This window comes from Loxodonta africana, chromosome 5 (genome assembly GCF_030014295.1).
Source record: "Loxodonta africana isolate mLoxAfr1 chromosome 5, mLoxAfr1.hap2, whole genome shotgun sequence".
NCBI lineage: Eukaryota > Metazoa > Chordata > Mammalia > Proboscidea > Elephantidae > Loxodonta > Loxodonta africana.
The window spans coordinates 138,913,514-138,919,757 of NC_087346.1; the positions used below are offsets into that span (position 1 = coordinate 138,913,514).

Genomic DNA, 6,244 nt, shown 5'->3' on the forward strand with positions numbered 1-6,244 from the left:
CCCACAGTGGACAGGTTTCAGTGGAGCTTCCAGGCTAAGACAGACTAGGAAGAAAGGTGTGGCAATCTACTTCTGAAAATTAGCCAATCAAAACCCTGTGGTCTAGTATTGTGCTGGGAAATGAGTACCATAGGTTGAAAGGTACTCAAAAGACACAGTGGCCACAGCAATGGACTATAGCATATCAACGAACATGAGGATGGTACAGGACCAAGCAAAAATTTGTTCTGTTATACATGGCCCCAAGCCAGTTGCTGTTGAGTTGATTCCGACTCATAGCAACCCTATACAGAGTAGAGTTGCCCCATAGGATTTCCAAGGTTTCAAACTGTCAACCCTTTGGTTAGCCAGCCGAGCTCTTAATCACTGTGTCACCAGAGCTCCGTTATACATGGGGTCACCATGAGTTGGCTGACTAGACAGCAAATAAGAACAACAGTGTAGGGCTAATGAGGAGGTCCTGGCACATGCTTTTCTCCCCTCCACAGTATCTACCAGGTCTGTGCCTTTTGTCTCTGTCAACTAAATGCAATCATTCCTCCCAGGGAAGATCTAATGAAAAGTACCCTGATCAATACAGTTAATCACTGCCAAGGATTCCAGCCTTCTGGCAACAAAGCATATTTTCATTCAATTAACTAGTAGCTGATGAATATATTTTGTTATAGTCACACAGAAGTAAGAGTTCTAAATGTCCTTAAGATCTGACTAATTTTGGCTACAGCATACCTTCAATCTTATGTGGATACGCAGTTACTACACCTAGTGACTCCTAAATTGTCTCTAAGATTTTACCACTTTATAATCTGCTTAACATAACCTCAGTTTTTTGTTTCTTTCGGTCGCTGCTTCAGTCTGAAAGTATTCAAGTGTTTAAAGATATATCTCAAGACTTTCCAGCTCCTAGAGAGAAAATGAGTATTATTCATGGAGTCCCTGGGGGGTGTAAATGGTTGACACACTTGGCTGCTAATTGAAAAGTTGGAAGTTCAAGTCTAACCAAGTCTAATCTACCTCAGAAGAAAGGCCTGGTGATCAACTGAGAAATCAGCCATGGAAAACGCTACGGAGCACAGTTTCACTCTGACACACATCAAGTCACCGTGAGTTGGAATCAATTCAATGGCAACCGGCTTTTTTGTTTTTTGTCCCAGGCTGAAGTTATGGAAAGTTGACAGAGATGGATTTGTGTGTATATTTGTGTGTGGGTGTATTACATCCGTCACGTTTTACTCTGAAAGTAAGGAGTGTTTAAAGTGGTAGGAATTCCTTGCAATGAAGGAAATCATGGGCCCAGATTTCCTTCTTCTCTGCTTCCCAGAGTCTGGCACAGAGTTCATGCTCAATAACTGCGGAATTAAATAGAAGAGGCAGAGTTTTCAGGATATAAGATTGCTACCTCATTTTTACAAAGACTTCCTTGCAGAACTTTGCTTATTGAACATGATAATTTGAGCCTGGTAGCAAGGCTGACATTTTGTGATATCTATAAATTTTACAGCGACTATTACCATATGTCTGCCTCTGCAATACCCTTCAACAGAGAGTATTGCTTGAAGCAAAGCGGCCTGGTTATGGGCAGCGCTGGGTGGCACAAAGTAGACCAGATTTTATCTTTTTCTGGGAGGTTTCTTTCTCTCCCTTGACCTTAAAACTGATCTTTGTTCTGATCCCTGGCTCCTCCAGTGAGAAGAAGCACTTAAAACCTGGTTTGTATACCTTTAAAAAATTTTATTCTACCAATACACTAAAAGAAGTCCTTTCTTTACACAATTATAAGTAATTTAGTTCTAATTAAAGACATTCTATTCAATTGGGATGGAGCTCAAAGAGCTGTTTGCACCTCTGAGTGGGTGAAGCCATGATCCCAGAGTATGTATAAGACTTTGTAGTGAGGTTTTCCCTTTGGAATACATTTGTACTCCTGTCTAACCTCAAAGGCTTTGTTTAAACAGGATGGGAGGAGAAGGTGTAGGCATAGGTCTAAAAAATGTGAAATCAGATATTTTTTAAACTGTATTCTCTATACACTTTTAAGACAATTAGAAACCTTGGTTGGTCAAATTGCCATAGATGCAAATTAGCACAGTCATATCTATTGACTTTCAAATGTATTAGTCACGGTGGGCACTTTGTAATTTGCAGATTTTGTACTGCATTATGGAGTCTGTACATGAGGGGAATAGCAAGATAATGGAAAACAGACTGTTTAAATGAATATTGGATGTTAATAGGAAATCCCACCCAAATTATGTTTCGTTCAATTGATGAACATCCAACTGTGTTAGTAAGAGGCTCAGACAAATTTGTATGGAAAAGAGATAGGGGAAAGTTAAGACAACTGGGAAACCCTAAGAAGAAACGAAGACCCTATGTAAGTAAATCTTATTATTTTTAATTCCTTAAAATTCTATAGGCAATTATATGACAAGCCCAATATTCTTGATTTATTTTTCAGAAAGACTTGATGGTTCTATGATAACTTTCATATGTAAACAGCAGGCCTGACAATAATTACTACCTAGCTACTTGCCAGTTTGCGGTTCTAATTTCCTTTCCATGTCCTCAAATGCCATCAACATACAACATTCGAAGAAACAACAAACAAAATACAATACATAGGCTTTCAACTCAATGCATGAAAACAAACAAGAAAAAAATCTAAGTTGATTATTATAATCCTGAAGGTATTGCCTGCATTGGAAATGAACCCACAGACTTTCAAGAATCACTCAAGAGACTCAGAGAAACAAAAAACAAGCAAAAACTCTTGGGACATTTTAAGAATTTTGATTCCTGACTAATCGATTACTGTCCCCACAGGTCAAAAGTGTTAATTTTTTAAAACAGAGAGACTGATGCAGAAGAATGTCCTTTGCCTGCTGGCTAAAAGTTTGAGAGAGAAAATAAACAAGCTGACACAGAAAATGATGTGTGTGTGGCTGTTGTTGGTAGATTGACTTAGTTCCAACTCATGGCAACCTCGTATATAGCAACATTGCCTGGTCCGGTACCATCTTCAGGGTATTAACATGTTTGAGTCCGTTCTTTTGGCTATTGTGTCAATCCAGTTCATTCACGGTTTCCCTCATTTTTGCTGACTCTCTACTAAACAGGGTGCCCTTTTCTTTCTAGTGGTTGGTCTTCCCTGACAGTGTCCAAAGTATGTGAACTGAAGTCTCGCCATCCACTTTTCTTAGGAGCACTCCAGTTGTATTTCTTCCAAGACTGATTTGTTCATTCTTCTGGCAGTCCCTGGTATAGTCAATATCCTTCACCAACACCAACTCAAATGCATCAATTCTTCTGTCTTTGTTTTTCATTGTTCAGCTTTCACCTGACTATGAGGTGATTGAAAAAGACATAGCTTGGGTTAGGCACAATTTGTTCATCAAAGTGACATCTTTGCTTTAAAGAGATTTTTTTGCAAAAGATTTGCCCAATGGAATTGTCACGGATTGAATTATGTCCCCCCCCCAAAATGTGTGTATCAACTTGGTTAGGCCATGTGTGGTTGTCCTCCACTTTGTGATTGTAATTTTACATTGAGAGGATTGGGGTGGAATTGTAACATCATCCTTACTCAGGTCACTTCCCTGATCCAAAGCAAAGACAGCTTCCCTGGGGTGTAGCCTGCACCTCCTTTTATCTCTCAAGAGATGAAAGGAAAGGGAAGCAAGCAGAGAGTTGGGGACTTCATACCACCAAGAAAGCAGCACCAGGAGCAGAGTGTGTCCTTTGGACATGGGGTCCCTGCTCCTGAGAAGCTCCTCAACCTGGGGAAGATCGATGACAAAGACCTTCTTCCAGAGCCAACAGAGCCAAGAAAGCCTTCCCCTGGAGCCAACGCCCTGAAGTTAGACTTGTAGCCTACAGGACTGTGAGAGAATAAACTTTTCTTTGTTAAAGGCATCCACTTGTGGTATTTCTGTTATGGCAGCCCTGGGTAACTAAGACAGTGATACACCCTTTGATTTCTTAACTGCTACTTCCATGGACGTTGATCCAAGTAGAATGAAATCTTTGACAACTTCAGTTTTTCTCCATCTATCATGATGTTATTTATTGGTCCACTTTCTTTACGTTCAGATTTATATATGTGTGTGTGTGTGTGTTTAACTTCGTCCACTACTTTCTATGCTGCTCTTCCTTTTCTAGACCAAAGATTCCCAGTGGTGTTTTCTATCATGAATTGAGCTAATCTTCAAAGCCTTGCAAGGACTCAGGGGTTGATCCCAACTCATGGCAAGCACACGTTACATAAAACTGCTCCATAAAGTCTTCTTGGCTGTAATTTTCACAGAATTAGATTGCTAGACCTTTCTTCCATGGCACTGCTGGGTAGGTTTGAACTGCCAAACTTGGGGTTAGTAGTGGAGCACAAAACGTTTATTCTACCTAGAGACTTTCCTTTTTCTGAAGATCAAAGTACTTGCAGCTAGATGTTCCCAGAGCTGCTCAGGAATCTCAGCCTCTGCAAGGGCAAATCTCCCCAAGCTCAAGTCCAAAGAAGACCTTCACATGACCATATTTTTTAGAAATATGATCTCAAGATTTTATTTTTTTCATTATAAAACAGAAGATGAAGCTTAGAACTGGATCACTTGGCCCTTTTTCTTTTTATCTCTTCCCAGTTCCAAATGCTTGCATCTCTTTATAGCCAGGATTCTCTTGTGTCTGCAGCTGGGCTCAACACATTCAAGCCTCAACACAATCTTCTTCGTAGTTTTAGCCTCCTTCCAGGAAATCGTTTTAGCCTGCCCACCATATCCACCCTGCTTCCTGCCATAATCCTGCTTTCCCTGGGCATACAGAGAATCCTTGCCTTTCTTGTGCTGTGTCATCTGCGGGCTTAATACTTACCACACTTCTTACACAAAGTCCGGTGGCCTTTAGGAATGTTCGCCATGTTTGTGGACAATGTTGCTATGGAAATGCCCCACAACCACTTTTGCTTTTCTAAACAAAATTCTTTTTTTTTTACTGGAACAAGCTGGTACTTATCAATAAGCATGATTTGGAGAAAGGAAACAGAATGTAATATTACTTTAAAACAAGAAGGAAAAACTATTCAATCTAGGCGTATATCTAAGAGTCCTTTCTGCCACTTGGCTGTTCAATTTCTTTTTAACTGAAGTCTTAAAAAGCTTTTCCCCTGTCTTTTTATCTCCAGGGTCAGACACACCCCATGATTTAAAGAGTCTCTGCAGACGCTTGAAGCTTTGGTGGCACACAGTCATGAGCGCTTCTTTTGGCTCTTGGAGCCACAGTTTTGTTCCAGGCTTTCTGCGATTCTGCGGACGTCTATTGCAAAGTCCCTTAGCCTGTTCCCACAGGCACTCAAATTCGTTACAAGCTGGTTCTGCCATCTCAGTAATGGGACCTTACTTGCACTATCTATCCATTCCATTCGTTGATCATGCTTTCCTCAAAATCAGAACAGAAAAGATGGGAAAACCAATAAGAAATTGCCTCCTATCTAACTGAATCTGGTTTAAGCCCATACTTTTCTCCAGGTGACTCAGGGACTCAGATTCCATCCCTTATTCTACCCTCTTGTCTTTGTCTCCTAATCCTATTTCCCATGTGCTCTCAGACATTGTATGCTGTGAGGGATTTCTCTATCGTGCATTGGGTTTTTCTGTTCCACCAGGAAACCACCCAAGACTCAACAATCCCAGTCTCTGATCTGGATTGGGTGCTCCCCGCCCCTGCCTTTTTTTTACTTCTGCCACTCTGTATTCTAACTTCTCACCTTGTAAAGAAATTGCCTGTTTTCTGCTCTGTCATCTCTAAAAGGCAGGATTTCCTAATAGCAGGAGCTATGCCTTATGTTTTTCTATACCCCCAGCTCCTAGGAACTTTCCAGTGTCTAGAAAACAATTGGTCAAACTCAATTTCTTTTAAACTGGTTGTCATGGATTGAATTGTGTTCCCCCAAAGTATGATTGAATTGTGTTCCCCCAAAGTATGTGTCAACATGGTTAGGCCATGATTCCCAGTATTGTGTGGTTGTCCTCCATTTTGTGATTGATGTAATTTTCCTATGTGTTGTAAATCCTTATCTCTGCCTGTGGTTAATGAGGCAAGATTAGATTATGTTAAAGAGGATTAGGGTGGAATGTAACACCCTAACTCAGGTCATAGCCCTGATCCAATTTAAAAGGAATTTCCCTGCGGTATAGCCTGCATCACCTTTTATCTTACAAGAGATAAAAGGAAAGGGAAGTGAGCAGAGAGTTGG

General features: G+C 40.6%; 1 pseudogene; it reads right to left on the bottom strand.

Annotated features, from left to right (window-relative positions):
- Positions 1-4,496: 4,496 nt before the first annotated feature.
- LOC100653849 (large ribosomal subunit protein eL42-like) lies at positions 4,497-5,084 on the bottom strand (annotated as a pseudogene).
- Between the last annotated feature and the right edge of the window lie 1,160 nt (positions 5,085-6,244).